Genomic DNA, 16,528 nt, shown 5'->3' with positions numbered 1-16,528 from the left:
TCAAAAGGGTCAGACCATCTAGAATGGAGTTTTCTTGGAAATAATTTAATTTGAGAATTAAAGAGAAGGACCATTTCACCCTCATTAAATTCTCGCCTTAATATCTGTTTATCATGCCACTGTTTAGTTCTTTCCTTGTAAATTCGGGAATTTTCGTAGGCGTTTAATCTAAGTTTTTCTAGTCCATAGATATCTAAGATTCTTTTCTCTCCTGCGGATGTGTAATTCATGTTTAGGGTCTTAATTTCCCAATAAACCTTATCCTCTAATTCTATAGGCAGGTGACATGATTTACCATAAACTAATTTAAATAGAGTGGTTCATATTGGTGTTTTGTAAGCTGTCCTATAAGCCCACAAAGCTTCATGAAATTTTGCATACCAAACCTTCCTAGAAGTTGCAACGGTTTTTTATATTATTTTCTTAACTTCCCTATTGGAAATCTCAACTTGCTCACTTGTTTGAGGGTGGTAAAGTGTTTCTACTCGGTGTCGGACTCCATATTTAAGCAACAGTCTTTCAAAGATGTTTGAAATGAAATGGGAGCCATCGTCGCTAATGACAATCCTTGGTACACCGAATCTAGGAAAAATTACATTCTTGAAAAGTTTGATGACTACTCGAGCATCATTAGTAGGAAAGGTCATTGCCTAGATCCATTTCAATATGTAATCGACTGCAACGAGTATGTACTTATTACCAAAAGAAGATGGGAAATGGCCCACGAAATCTATTCTCCAAACATCAAAGGCTTCTGTAAGACCCCAATTTTGACCCTAAGATCCCTCATGCAATTTCATCATATGAATTAGCATTAGGATCACACCTTGGCATCCTCCTTACCCCTTGTTCATTGGGTTTGTTTTGGGAGAGATCACCAAGCAATATGTTATTGTATCATACTTGTATATTATCTTTTTACTAACCAAAATGCCGAAAATATGTCTTTGTATTTTTGTAGGTGAGGCATGATCACCATTGATCTAGCAAGTTCACATCTAGGGTTTGAGACCCTCATGGATAAAAGTAGAATCAAGGATTGATCCACAATGTCTCAAAGCATCATATATGAGTCCTAATGATCTCTACATATCATATTGATCAAGTATTCTTCAAGAGTTTGGAGGTGATTTTCCTTGGAAACCCTAGTTTGACTGGGTATCTTAAGTAACTTCTCCAACAAGCTATCTCACCAATTGATCAAATTTGTCAATTAGAACTTAAAAATTCATCATCTTGTGCATATATGATCTACCATAAGCCTATAAAGTCAATAGAATTGGAAGCTAGCAAGTTGGTTGGTGGTGGTTGGCCAGATGAATTCATCTGATCAAAACTGGGTCTCCCTAGACCATATCTCCTACAATTTTCACCATATGAAAATTATTTTAAAAGCACATTTACTCTAAATGACATTACACATAACTTTCATGTTGATACCTAGAGCTAGTTTTTCTTGGAAAATAATATTCTAGGTTGAAACATTATAGGTCATTTTTGCCCTATACCATTGAACAAGTGATTTCTCTCAACTTCAAAAATGCATAACTCTATCATTATAAATCCAAATGACATGAAATTTATGACCATTATGAAGGACTCTGAAAGAGATACAACTTTGATTAAGACACTTTTCTCATTTGAAGCTCACATAAAAAGTTAAGCAAGGTGGAATATTGAGATATATGGCTTAACACTTAGAAAAAATTTCAACATGTTGAAATTTCCAAACTTCCACCTCAAAATTCACCATGATCCAAGTTCCAAATGAAAAAGTGTCCAACATCAAAGTTGTTCCCCTTGATCTAAGCTTTCCAAAGAACCAAATTTCATGCATTTTGGATGAGATTTGCTAGGGCTGTGCATGGTCTTAACAGGTCTGCATCAAGTGGGAAAATCAAATGTCCAAAACTTCACATTACATTGCCTTGCCATTCAAGCATCATTTGAACTTCAGTACAGTTGGAATTGGATTTCTTCATGGGCATGTACACGCCCATGCAAGCTTGTGCATCACCATGTCCAAATTTAGCAATTTTTCAAGTGTGAAAATATCACTCTCAAATTCTATAAATACAAGGCCTTTGAGCTCATTTCAAAGACACCTTGCGTGCCAACTTTGCCCCCCAATTGAAACCCTCATTGTTTAGAGATTCAAAAACTCCAGGATCCAAAGCTTTGTACCATTGCCAAACCTCTTCTGCAAGCTTCTCAAGTGTGATCAGATCAAATTTGAAGCAAGCAAGATCCATTTCTGCATAGCATTAAAGGTAAATTTCAGAAAACTTCTTCTCTTCGATTCTCACTCAATTCTCATCAATTTTCTTGGATCTTTGCTCTTTCATATTTTGAATTAAAATTATTTTTTGGATCATTATTAATATTTTTTTCATGATTTAATTGATTTTGTGAATATTTTTAATTGTTTAAAAATACTTTTAAGTCTCTAAAAATTCTAAAAAAAATTCTCCAAGGTCCTTTGACCTTGTTTGACCTATGATAAATCTCATGGCCATTTCTTTGGTGTTTTGATGAGGTTTTAGGAATTTGACAAACCATATTTAATTTAATGCATTATTTTTAGTATTTTTAATTTGAATAAATGCCAAATAATTGTGTTGAGCTATTTTGATTGGTTTGTGTAAGTTTGACTTGTGTTGTTGGGTCTTGGTCAAGGTTGATTTGACTTTGCTAGGTTAAGATCATTGGATTTAGGGGATTGATAGAATGTACATTCCATTTCCCAAAATGAATGAATGATCTTAATTTGGTAAAAGTCCTCCTTTGACCAATTTGAGTTTTGATCCATTCCCTTCCCTCTTCATCTAATTCCCCTTCTTTATATATCCATTTCATTTGGCCTATGATGTCTCTAAATCCTAAGACTAGTTGATTGCAAAATCAACATAAGTATGGATGACATTAGGCCACCTCTTTTACAAATTCTTTTTGTGTGTGGTATGTTTCATGAGCATAGTCCATTATACTATGTCTCTAACATGCATTAACACCAAAATTCTATTTCCCGGCCTCAAATATTTGTGACTTCTACATAAGTCCAATTACGATTGCTTAACATAGTGCTAAATTTTTGACACAAAAAGGCATAGCATTCTAGTCAGTGAGATTGTAAGTCTCCCATCTTTCATGGTATTGTGTGGAAACTTGGCCTTTTTTCCTTCCTTTGAAGGATGTCTTGGTTCAAGGATCCATGCTTGTGTTAAGTGGGTTGAGTGTTCTCCAAAGAATGACTTAAAAAGCAAAAACAAAAACAATACTAACTTCTAATTCATTAACAACTAACATTTAATTTCAAACCATTTACTTTTAAGACACTTTAATTTTTAAGCTCTATTCATTTGTCGTTATACATACCATTCTAATTGTTTATATTAATTCCTTTTCACTTTGTCCACTTGGACCATATTGTGAGATATATCTTGTTTGTGTATTTTGTTTGCTTGTGTGGTCTTTGGCCATTAATGTACATAATAAGAAACAAAAAACCTAAAAAGTTATTGTGTGGACTGTTAGTTTGATCTTGAACAATTGGACTTAGAATCTAGGTAACATCCCTATGCAAAAGGACTTGGCCAATGCCAACTTTCATTTAACCAAGTGCTTGCAATTTGAAACTTCATCTGATACATATTGAAGATTCCTTTGAGTTCATTTGCTACATAACATTGTGAAGCTGTTATTTTGAACCTGTGACTTATGGAATTCAGCTGTTACATGAGCAAATTTGAAGGAGATCATGGAGTGGCTAAAGCTTGGATGTGGATATCTATATTTGATGCCTTGCACTTCAAGTTAATATTGTATGCATTGTTTGTTGCTTGATTCTAGTATCCAAGGGAATTTGGGTTTTCTATATGGCATTCTTGCCTATTGGATTGTAGCCCATTGGTCAGATCTTTTCAACTCTTAACTTTTAAATTTGTGCTTAGGATTAGTCTCTTCGTCTCCTCCCCATCTCTTTAATTTCAAAATCTCTCCCTCCTTTTAAAAACTTCTTTCTTTGAACTTATTATTTTTTAAACTTAGACCCTTTGCAAATTAGAAACTTTGGCCTTATGCCATTGCATTTTCAAACTTCTTTTCTTAAAAAAACTTATAAATAAACTTAACTATACTTAACTTAAAACTTTCAAAATCCAAAAAGAACTAACTCATTCAAACCATTTTCTAGGCTCTTGTGCCTTTCAAACTTAATTTTTGATTAAAATCAATGCATCCACTTTGAAATTTGTATCACGATCTACGAGGTTTTGATACCTCATTTTTATGTTGGTACGTAGGCACAAGTCTGAAGGTCTTGTCAAACACAAAAATATAATTAATGAATTATTTTCTCATCCCCCCATTCTATTTGTTTGTAAACATCACTTTGTCCAAAATACATATGCACACAAGAAAGGGCTCCCTAGGAGTACCTAGGACACTTTGGGTCCTAACACCTTCCCTCTGTGTAACCAACCCCCTTACCTGTAATCTCTGGTATTTTATTAGTTTTGATTTGAAAACTTCTTATTTTTGGGTTTTGTTCGTACTTTTCTCTTTTCCCTTGGAAACAATGAAAACGCGGTGGCGACTCTTGTTATTGGATGTCTTGCTTATCCATAGCTTGATGATCATGAATTTACCGCTACAACTTCTACTTCTAAGATACCTTTCAATGGCATCTCATCACGTCTAGAGATATTTCCAGTGCATTGACACCGGTCATAATTTATAATCGTGGTGTGGACATATTTCCAAAGATTAGGTAAAAAGAGACCAGATTGTAAGATCTTCGCACAAGTATTTGAAGTGCTTGCATTCCCTCTATAGGGTGCAGATTCGCAATGAGATATGATATCATTTACTTCCGATTCAGGGACACATCGACGGAAAATACCATTGGCGCCTCTCTTGAATAGTAGGGGCTCATCATAATAATAATGTTTAAGATCATGGAAGAATTTCTTCTTTTGCTGGAAATTTAAGTCTGGTGGAAGTACTTCAGCTGCTAAGTAGTTGACAAAATTAGCGTACCATGGCAATGTGGTTTTTTTGTGCAAATTGATTCCATAACTTTATTAGCTTCTGCGTCATTATATATCAAAGAACATTTGACTATTTCGTTTTCACTTTCTAACTGGGCTACAAGTCGATTGTAAGGGAAATCATCATCGATGGGCACTCGTCCGGGTTCTAGGTTTTCAATCCTATAGAGATGACTTGCCATTACATTTTCGGTGCCCTTCTTATCTTTGATTTCTAAATCTAATTCTTGCAAAAGCAGAATCCATCTGAAAAGCCTTGGTTTACCATCCTTCTTACTTAACAGATGCCTAATTGTGGTGTGGTCGGTATAGACAATTAATTTTGCTCCCACTAAGTAGAAATGAAATTTATTCAAAGCGAACACAATGACTAGGAGTTCCTTTTCTGTAGTGGTGTAGTTCATATGCGCGTTGTCTAAGGTTCTACTTGTGTAGTAAATCACATGAAGCTTTTTATCCTTTCTTTGTCCTAAGACAGTGCCAACGGCATAATCACTAGCATCACACATTATTTCAAATGGTTTACTCCAATCAGGTGGTTGCATAATAGGTGCGGTAATAAGAGCATTTTTCAGATGTTCGAACGCTTTTAAGCAGTCTTTATCAAATATGAATTCAACATCTTTCATTAGTAAGCCCGTTAGTGGTTTGGTTATTTTAGAGAAATCTTTAATGAATCGTCGGTAGAAACTGGCGTGTTCTAAGAAACTACGAATTTCTCTAATGGTTTTCGGAGGTTGAAGGTTTTCTATAATCTCTATTTTTGCTTTATCCACTTCAATTCCTTTGTCGGATACTATGTGTCCAAATATGATTCCTTGTCGGACCATGAAATAGCCTTTTTTCCAATTCAGTACAAGATTAAGTTCAACGCATCTGTCAAGTACCATTTCTAGGTTCGATAGACATCCTTCAAAAAATTTCCCACAAACAGTGAAGTCGTCCATAAGCACTTCCATTATGTCATCAATAAAATCAGCAAAGATCGATATCATACATATCTGAAATGTTGTTGGAGCATTACACAGTCCAAATGGCATTCGTTGATAAGAAAACGTACCATAAGGACAAGTGAAGGTAGTCTTTTCTTGGTCATCGGGATGAATACGAATTTGGAAGAATCCTGAGTATCCGTATAAATAACGGAAATGAGAATGTTTAGCTAGTCGTTCAAGCATTTGATCGATGAAAGGCAATGGAAAATGATCTTTACGAGTGGCTTTATTCAATTTTCTATAGTCTATGCACATCCTCCATCCGGTTTGAATTTGTTTTTCTATCGATTCTCCCTTTTCGTTACTGAAAACTGTAACACCTCCCTTCTTTGGTACGACATGTACTGGGATGACCCAATTACTGTCGAATATCGGGTATATAATTCCTACTTCTAATAGCTTTTGTACCTTCTCTTTGACTACATCGCTCAAGATAGGATTTATTCTTCTCTTATGTTCTCTAGAGGTTTTACAGTCCTCCTCTAGCTAATATGATGCATACATATAGAGGGACTTATTCCTTTTAGATCTGAGATGTTATATCCTAGAGTTATTGGATACTTTTCTAAGACATGAAGTAATTTTTTTGTTTCTATCTGTCCTAAGTCAGCATTGACTATTACTGGTTGTTCAAGCTCGGCGTATAGGAATTCATACCTTAGGTCCTTGGGTAGTGTTTTAAGTTCTACAACATGTTTCTTTGGGCAAGTCATTGGATTGGGTGTTAGTGCTAGACATTCCTTCAGACTATCATCCATGTATGGCCCATGCAAATTATCGTCTTCGAATGTAGGAGGATATGGAATCTTTAGTACTTTAGTGTACTTAGATGGTTCCATCTCTATTTCTCTTACGCATTTGTCGATGACGTATAGGAGATAACATGAATTTTCTATAGCTGGTGCCTTTAAGAATTGAGGCAAAATAAATTCAACTTTTTCTTCACTAACTTCAAAAGTTAGCTTTCCTTTGTTGACATCAATGATGGCTCCAGATGTGGCAAAAAAGGGTTTTCCTAAAATAATAGGAATGTTGGAATCCTCCTTAATATCCATTATTACAAAGTCGGTAGGAATATAGAATTGACCTATATGAACGGGAACGTTCTCTAGCATACCTACGGTAAATTTAACAGAACGGTCCGCTAGTTGTAGAGAAATTTTATTTGGTCTTAGTTCTCATAAATTTAGTTTCTTGCATATGAATAAAGGCATTAAACTAATACTGGCTCCTAAGTCTCCTAGAGCTTTGTCTATGACAAACTTTCCGATTACACAAGGTATGGAAAAACTTCCTGGGTCTTTCAACTTAGGAGGCATGTTGTTTTGGATAATAGGGCTACACTCAACAGTAAGCATAACGGTTTCATTATCCTCAAGCTTTTTCTTATTAGATAGGATCTCTTTAATGAATTTAGCATATGCAGGCATTTGTGTAATGGCTTATGTGAATGGTATAGTTGTAATACCCCAAAATTTACCCTTCATTTTTCCTGGAAGCATGGGATTATGTTTTACACTTCATTAGCATCATATTAGGTCATACTCATTGCATACTGCATTAGTGACATGGAGATCAGGTTTTGATTAATCACTCCTTAACAGAAGGAGCCCACACAAAGCAAGATTGAGAATTGGACTTCATTTTATAAGTATACAAGTCTCAAGGGTCTCAGGGGGTCCAAGTATCTTATTATGGTCCTCAGTTCATCAGTGAAGGATTCAAAGTTATCAGAGTGTTCATCTAGATTTAATCAGAAATTAGGGTCTCATGGCTACCTGCAACAGGCAATGTTTGGTTGGAAGTAGAAGATCTCATCCATGTCATGATTAGAGAGGCATCTTGGCCTAGGAAGATTCACAATTATCTCAGAAAGATCCATTGGCAATCAGTGCAATCAGTTCTTGATCATTTTGCCCTAAAACTAGGGTTTGGTATAAAATCAGTTTATTTCTGATTCTTTGGGTGAAACTCTTTTCCATGGCCCTCCATATGTCCACAAGGGTCTACATACAAAAGATCAGCTCTTTATTTGAGCTAGAAGTGCTTCAATTGATCAATGGAATCGGGAATCAGACAGTTTGGGAAAAGTCAACTGTGGGGCCAGAAAAGTCAACTCCTGACATTTTAAGAGTGGAATCTCAAAATCCATGCCTAGGGGATCCTACATGTGAAAATGGATTCATCATTTAATCAGGAATTGGAAGAGTTATTTAATTTGGAAATGGTTGACTTTCCATTTAGGGCAAGTTTTCATGATCGTTGCACTCACTTTAAGCCCATTTTGCATCAAGATAAAAGCTCCATTTGAAAATTTCTCCAACATGAAAGTTGTTCCTCTTGTTCCAAGCTTTCTAGAGATATAAAGTTTTCTCCATTTATATTAGAATTGGGAAAGTTATGCTTAGTCAAAGTGAGACATTTTTTTAGGACACTTAGAAAAATTTCTAAGTCCAAAATCTTCAAAATTTGTCAAGACTTCTTGGCCAGTTTTCTTGTACTTCAAGGCATTATTTGAAAATACTTTATTCACAACAATTGTACCTTGACATGTCCTCTTTCACATCCTTTTGGAATCATCTCATTTGGATCCATGGTTTGAGAGATAAATTCATTTAAAGTGGGCACCATGACTTGATTTTCTATGCAGATTTTGGGCCTGGCTGACCCAATCAGATTTTCTAAGCATGCTGCACAAACCAGTCATGTTTTTTACCTCTTTTGGCCATGCATTGGACATCCTTTCACTTAAGTTTGGCCCAAAATAACAACATTTTACACCTCACTTCACACTTTTATTCTTATGGATAAATCACTTATTAAAAAGCCCATGAGAACACCTAATCCACCCTATTTAAGAAGCTGAAACCCTAACCCTAAAGGAGCATTAGAATTTCGTGGCAAGGAGGCAAAGCTTCATCACATATCAGATTCCATTCCAATTCTATTTTCCATTCGGTAATCATCTCTTCCATGGCCATGTTTTGATATATCTACGCTTGCTTACCATGTTCATCACCATTAATCCTTCCATTTTCATATTTCTTTTTCTTATTTAAAATATTTTCTTCGTCCATAAAATTACCCAAAAATATTTCTCACTTTTCTTAACGTTTTATTTAATTTTATATAATTTTTATTTTCGTATTTTTTTAATATTAATATTTTGTTTTAATTATTTATTCTAAATGGTCTATTTTAACACACTTTTTTATTGATTTTATTTTTATGACTTACAATTAGTGTTAGCATTTGATTTTTGGGACGAAGGTTGACCACTGTCTCATGGTCAACCTGACCTTTTCTTGGAATTTTATTTCACAGTTTCAATTTATTTTGGAGTTATTTTTGACCTAGTTTGGTTGGTGGACTTTTAATTTGACTTCTGTTTTATTTTAATTAATTCACGTACCAATTTTCATTATTTTTAAAATATTTTTGGGGGATGATGATGTCCTGACCCCACCTTATTTAGTTTAATTTTTCATAATTTTCATGATTAATTTACTATTTATTCTTGATTTATTTCTAACCTAGTCTTATTAATTGACTTTTGGTTTGACCTATATTTTGTTTTAATTAATTCACGTGGCAATTTTCATTATTTTTAATATCTTTTTGGGGGATGATGATGTCCTGACCCCACCTTATTTATTTTAATTTTTCATAATTTTCTTGATTAATTTGCTATTTATTTGTTATTTTTTAAGTTGACTTGAATTTTCAGTTGACTTCTTTATGATCGATGTTTGACTTAGGGATTGCTTATGGCAATTGAAGAGATCTTTTGATCCTCCCTCGTTCATCTCATATGCCATGTATTAGAGGCCTTTTACCTTGATTTTATTTGGTCCTTACCTCATTTCCTGATTAAATTATTCAGTGGACCTTTCATGTGCATATTTTCATCTGTTATCTTTTATATTTGTTTCTCTCATTCATGCTTTCTATTGCTTGATTATTTAACATGTTCATACTCCCATGCATTGTTTAAATGCTCCATTATTTGATTCTTTGGTTTGATTATATATTGTTTATTTATCCGATCTGATTGATAACTGTTGCCTACTTGTATGATGTATGAGGCATATATTCTTATTGTTTGTTTGCCATGAACAATCCCCATTCATAACAAATGTACCCCTCTCCCATAAAGTGTATAATATTTATTTCTTTATTTCTTTAGTCACCTGTTAATACAAGAATTAAAACGAACATCCGATAACCATTTCAAAATAAGATCAAAAGCTCGATCCAACGTCGAGTAAACATTTTCAAAACTTAACAGAACCAGCACGCATTCATCCATCCTCTTGTAAGTCGATTGCCTCAGGCATCGCCATCTACCTGTAAGTGGATTGCCTCCGGCATCGCCACCTACCCTTATCCGTAACTCCTCTTCGCGCTCCATCCGTCGACTCTTGTTCCGTTTAGGTAGCACCCATTAGGTAGAACCCTTTGTATGATAACATATGTAGAATTCCCTTATTCTTTGCATGTTAACATTAGGTAGATGTTCCCCTTTGTAAATCCTAACACATAGGTCCATATTGCATGACAACTCTAGAGCAGAGCTTCCCCACTTTTAGACCTTCCGTGCGTCTCCGATCTTGTGGCATGTCAGTCCGTTCTATTGCAAAGAGGTAACTGCCTAAGACTCGATTCAGCGAGCTGCGACACCTACTGCTAGGACGTTGAACACACTGCCCACCCTCCTTTGACACAGCCGGTATCCTCTTTTGTAAGTCCATGTTCAGATAGCAATCCTTAACCCCTAGTTAGCCGAACTACGTTTTGCTCTGATTCTCATTCCAAATGAGATACGTAGGCATAAGACGCGACGTCTTACCGAGCACACTTCTCTTTAGCCCATAGGTAGCCGAGCTACAAAGACTCTGATTCTCATACTCAGATGAGATACGTAGGCAGTGGATGTGACATCCTTGCGAGTCATTTTCTTTTAACCTTCCTTTTAGTAAATAGTACTTTAGATATACCTACACCCTTTAGACTAGAACAACACTTATGAAAAGGGCTCCCTAGGAGTACCTAGGATGTTTTGGGTGCTTAAAACCTTCCCATTGCATAACCAACCCCCTTACCCAGATCTCTGACATTTTTACTAGTTTTTGATTCGATAAAACTTTTAGGTTTTTGTTCTCTTTCTAACCATTCCTTTGGATAAATAGAAGTGTAGTGGAGACTCGACTTGTATGGTTTACCTTGGATTTAGTCAATATCTCTAATGGTAACGAATACCCCGCTACAATAGTGATATTAAGCTGCTTCAGAAGTTCTACAAATTTCTTAAATTGTCCTTCATTTTTAGACTTAGAAAGTCTTTGAGGATAAGGTATAGGTGGTTTATACGGAGGTGGAGGTACATAAGGTGTTTCTTTCTCTGCGGCCTCTTCGCTTTTGTCTTCCTTTCCATTTTCGGTTGGTTCGTTTACCTTTTTAGTTCCTTTACTAGAGTTTCGATACATGGCTGGATTTTGGAGTCTTAGGTCGACTGGTCCATTTAATTATGTCCCACTTCGCAATGTGATAGCATTAGCATGACCTTTTAGGTTTGGTTGTGGTTTACCAGGAACTGAACCCATAACAAAATGCTAGGAAACCCAAATTTCCCAAGTAGCCCAACAACAACCAAACCCAAAAGGTCATGCTAATGCTATCACATTGCGAAGTGGGACAGAATTAGACGGAGCAGTCGACCTAAGACTCCAAAATCCATCCATGTATCAAAACTCTGGTAAAGGAACTAAAAAGGTAAATGAACCAACCGAAAATGGAAAGGAAGATAAAAGCGAAGAGGCTGCAGAGAAAGAAACACCTTATATACCTCCACCGCCGTACAAATCACATGTATCTTATCCTCAAAGACTTGCTAAGTCTAAAAATGAAGGACAATTTAAGAAATTTGTAGAGCTTCTGAAGCAGCTTAATATCATTATACCATTCACAGAAGTCATTACGCAAATGCATTCATATGCTAAATTACTTAAAGAGATCATATCTAATAAGAAAAAGCTTGAGGATAATGAAATTGTTATGCTTAGTGTTGAGTGTAGCGTTACTATTCAAAACAAGATGCCTCCTAAGTTGAAAGACCCGGGAAGTTTTTCCATACCTTGTATAATCATAAAGTTTGTCATAGATAAAGCTCTATGCGACTTAGGAGACAGTGTTAGTTTAATGTCTTTATCCATATGCAAGAAACTAAATTTAGGAGAACTAAGACCAACGAAAATTTCTCTACAACTAGCGGACCATTCTGTTAAATTTCTCGTAGGTATGCTAGAGAACATTCCCATTCGTATAGGTCAATTCTATATTCCTACCGACTTCGTAATAATGGATATTAAGGAGGAATCGAGCATCCCTATTATTTTACAAAGACCCTTTTTAGCCACAGCTGGAGCCATCATTGATGCCAAGAAAGGAAAGCTAACTTTTAAAGTTGGTGAAGAAAAAGTCGATTTTATTTTAGCTCAATTCTTAAAGGCATCAGCTATAGAAGATTCATGTTGTCTCCTAGACGTAATCGACGAATGTGCAAGAGAAATGGAGATGGAACCGTCTAAGTACACTGAAGTACTAAAGATTCCAACTCTTCCTACATTCGAAGACGATAATTGGCATGGGCCATATGTGGATGACAGTCTGAAGGAATGTCTAGAACTAACACCCAATCCAATGCCTTGCATAAATAAACCTGCTGTAGAACTTAAAACACTACCCAAAGACCTAAGGTATGAATTCTTAAACACCGAGCTTGAACGACCATTAATAGTCAATGATGACTTAGGACATATAGAAACCGAAAAAGTACTTCATGTCTTAAGAAAGTATCCAACAGCTCTAGGATATAACATCACATATCTAAAAGGAATAAGTCTCTATATATGTGTGCATCACATTATGCTAGAGGAGGATTGTAAAACCTCTATTGAACATCAGAGAAGAATAAATCCTATCTTGAGTGATGTAGTCAATAAGGAGGTACAAAAGCTATTAGGAGCAGGAATTATATACCTGATATCCGACAGTAATTGGGTTAGTGCAGTACATGTCGTACCAAAGAAGGGAGGTGTTACAGTTGTTAGTAACGAAAAGGGCAAATCCATAGCAAAACGAATTTAAACCAGATGGAGGATGTGCATAGACTATAGAAAACTGAATAAAGCCACTTGTAAAGATGATTTTCCATTGCCTTTCATCGATCAAATGCTTGAACTACTGGTTAAACATTCTCATTTCTATTATTTAGACGGATACTCGGGATTCTTCCAAATTCTTATCCATCCTGATGACCAAGAAAAGACTACCTTCACTTGTCCTTATGGTATGTTTGCTTATCAATGAATGTCGTTTGTACTGTGTAACGCTCCTCCAACATTTCAGAGATGTATGGTATCGATCTTTGTTGATTTTATAGATGACATAATGGAAGTGTTTATGGATGACTTCTATGTTTAGGGGCAAGTTTTGAAGAATGTCTATCGAACCTAGAAATGGTACTTGAGAAATGCGTTAAAGTCAATCTCGTACTGAATTGGGAAAAATGCCATTTCATGGTCCGACAAGGAATTATACTTGGACACGTAGCATCCGACAAAGGAATTGAAGTGGATAAAGCAAAAATAGAGATTATAGAAAACCTTCAACCTCCGATAACCGTTAGAGAAATTTTTAGTTTCTTAGGACACGCCGGTTTCTACCGACGATTCATTAAAGATTTCTCTAAAATAACCAAACCACTAACGGGCTTACTAATGAAATATGTTGAATTCATATTCGATAAAGACTACTTAAAAGCGTTCGAACATCTGAAAAAATGCTCTTATTACTGCACCTATTATGCAACCACCTGATTGGAGTAAATCATTTGAAATAATGTGTGATGCTAGTGATTATGCCGTTGGCGCTGTCTTAAGACAAAGAAAGGATAAAAAGCTTCATGCGGTTTACTATGCAGGTAGAACCTTAGACAACATGCAGATGGACTATGCCGCCACAGAAAAGGAACTCCTAGCTGTTGTGTTTGCTTTGGATAAATTTCGTTCCTACTTAGTCGGAGCAAATATAATTGTCTATACCAACCACGCCGCAATTAGGTATCTGTTAAGTAAGAAGGATGTTAAACCAAGACTTTTAAGATGGATTCTTCTTTTACAAGAATTTGATTTAGAAATCAAATATAAGAAGGGCACCGAAAATGTATTGGTAGATCATCTCTCTAGGATTGAAGACCTAGAATCCGAACGAGTGCCCATCAATGATGATTTTCCTTATGATCAACTTGTAGCCCAGTTAGAAAGTGAAATCGAAATAATCGAATGTTCTTTGATGTATAATAACACGGAAACTAATGAAGTTGTGGAATCAATTTGCACAAAAACCACATTGCCATGGTACACTGACTTTGTCAACTACTTAGCAGCTAGAGTACTTCCACCAAACTTAAGTTACCAGCAAAAGAAGAAATTCTTCCATGATCTTAAACATTACTACTGGGATGAGCCCCTACTCTTCAAGAGAGGCGCCGATGGTATTTTTCATCGATGTGTCCCTGAATCATAAGTAAATGATATCATATCTCATTGCCACTCTACACCCTACGGAGGGCATGCAAGCACTTCAAAGACTTGTGAGAAGATCTTACAATTTGATCTCTTGTGGCCTAATCTTTGGAAAGATGTCCTCACCACGGTTATAAATTGCAACCGGTGTCAACGCACTAGCAATATCTCTAGACGTGATGAGATGCCACTGAAAGGTATCTTAGAAGTAGAAGTCTGTGATGTTTAGGGAATAGATTTCATGGGCCCTTTCCCATCTTCTTTTGGTAATAAGTACATATTTATTGCAGTCGATTATGTATCAAAATGGATCGAGGCAGTAGCCTCTCCTACTAATGATGCACGATTAGTCATCAAACTTTTCAAGAATGTAACTTTTCCTAGATTCGGTGTACCAAGGATTGTCATTAGTGACGGTGGCTCCCATTTCATTTCAAACTTCTTTGAAAGCCTGTTGCTCAAATATGGAGTCCGACACCGAGTAGCAACGCCTTACCACCCTCAAACAAGTGGGCAAGTTGAGATTTCCAATAGGGAAATTAAGAAAATACTAGAAAACACCGTTGCAACTTCTAGGAAGGATTGGTCTGCAAAACATCATGAAGCTTTTTGGGCTTATAGGACAGCTTACAAAACTCCAATAGGAATCACTCCATTTGAATTAGTTTATGGTAAATCATGTTACCTGCCTGTAGAATTAGAGCATAAGGCTTATTGGGTCATTAATACCCTAAAATGAATTACACAACCGCAAGAGAGAAAATAATCTTAGATATTCATGAACTAGAAGAACTTAGATTAGATGCCTATGAAAATGCCCGGATTTATAAGGAAAGAATATTTTATTTTTATTTTTATTTTTTACTTTTATTCTTATCATTATTATTATTATTACTATTATTATATCTTTTAGCACTACATGTGGTTCAATTAACTAATAGCATAATCTTCATCTACTTTCAGGCTAATGTAGCTTAGGATAGCTCGATACCAACTTAGGAGAATGCAACATGTTGATGATATGGAGGTTGTCTTTAGGAACGAAGCTCAGAGGAGATGTTTCGAAGTTTTATCTCATAGAGAAATGGCATTGTCTATTTATCCTGATGGACTCACCATGATCACCTTAGGAATCTGAGATAGTGTGATGTATCTTCTTAACCAGATAGGTTGGGATAACTTTACTGTGAGAAGAAGGTTTATCCGGTATTGTAGTCTTAACCTTGAGTTTCTGAGTTCCCTTTACTATGATCCTAACAGAGGATTTGGATTTGCCAAAGGCCTGGCTACCTTTAGACTTTTTGGGATAAAATACCATTTTACCCACCATGAGATGGCTGACCTTTTAAGATTTCCTAATGGCCCAGATGCTTTTACCATAACTCCAAATGACGCCTTTACCAACCTTGACCTTGACTATTTCTAGGGAACCATAACTGGAAACTACCACCCTGAGCCACTCACTATGTTTTCTGAAAACATTCACAACCCAACTATCCACTCTGTTTTAGGATAAAATACCGTTTTACCCACCATGAGATGGCTGACTTTTTAGGATTTCCTAATGGCCCAGATGCTTTTACCATAACTCCAAATGACGCCTTTACCAACCTTGACCTTGACTATTTCTAGGGAACCATCACCAGAAACTACCACCCTGAGCCACTCATTATGTTTTCTGAAAACATTCACAACCCAACTATCCACTAATTCCACAAAATTCTAGCCCACACTCTATTTGGTAAGGAAGAAAACATTACCTCTGTTTCTAGAGATGAGTTATTCATCATGTATTGTGCCTCCCAAGCTGGGCCCGTGAATGCTACTACTTTTATGTTAGTAAACCTAAACAGAATTTCCCGAGAGACCCAAGTTACTATTCTCATTAGAGGGTTAGTCA

The sequence above is a fragment of the Lathyrus oleraceus genome, chromosome 2 (assembly GCF_024323335.1).
Source record: "Lathyrus oleraceus cultivar Zhongwan6 chromosome 2, CAAS_Psat_ZW6_1.0, whole genome shotgun sequence".
Taxonomy (NCBI): domain Eukaryota; kingdom Viridiplantae; phylum Streptophyta; class Magnoliopsida; order Fabales; family Fabaceae; genus Lathyrus; species Lathyrus oleraceus.
The sequence above is the reverse complement of the archived record's forward strand: the minus strand, read 5'-3'. Positions refer to the sequence as shown.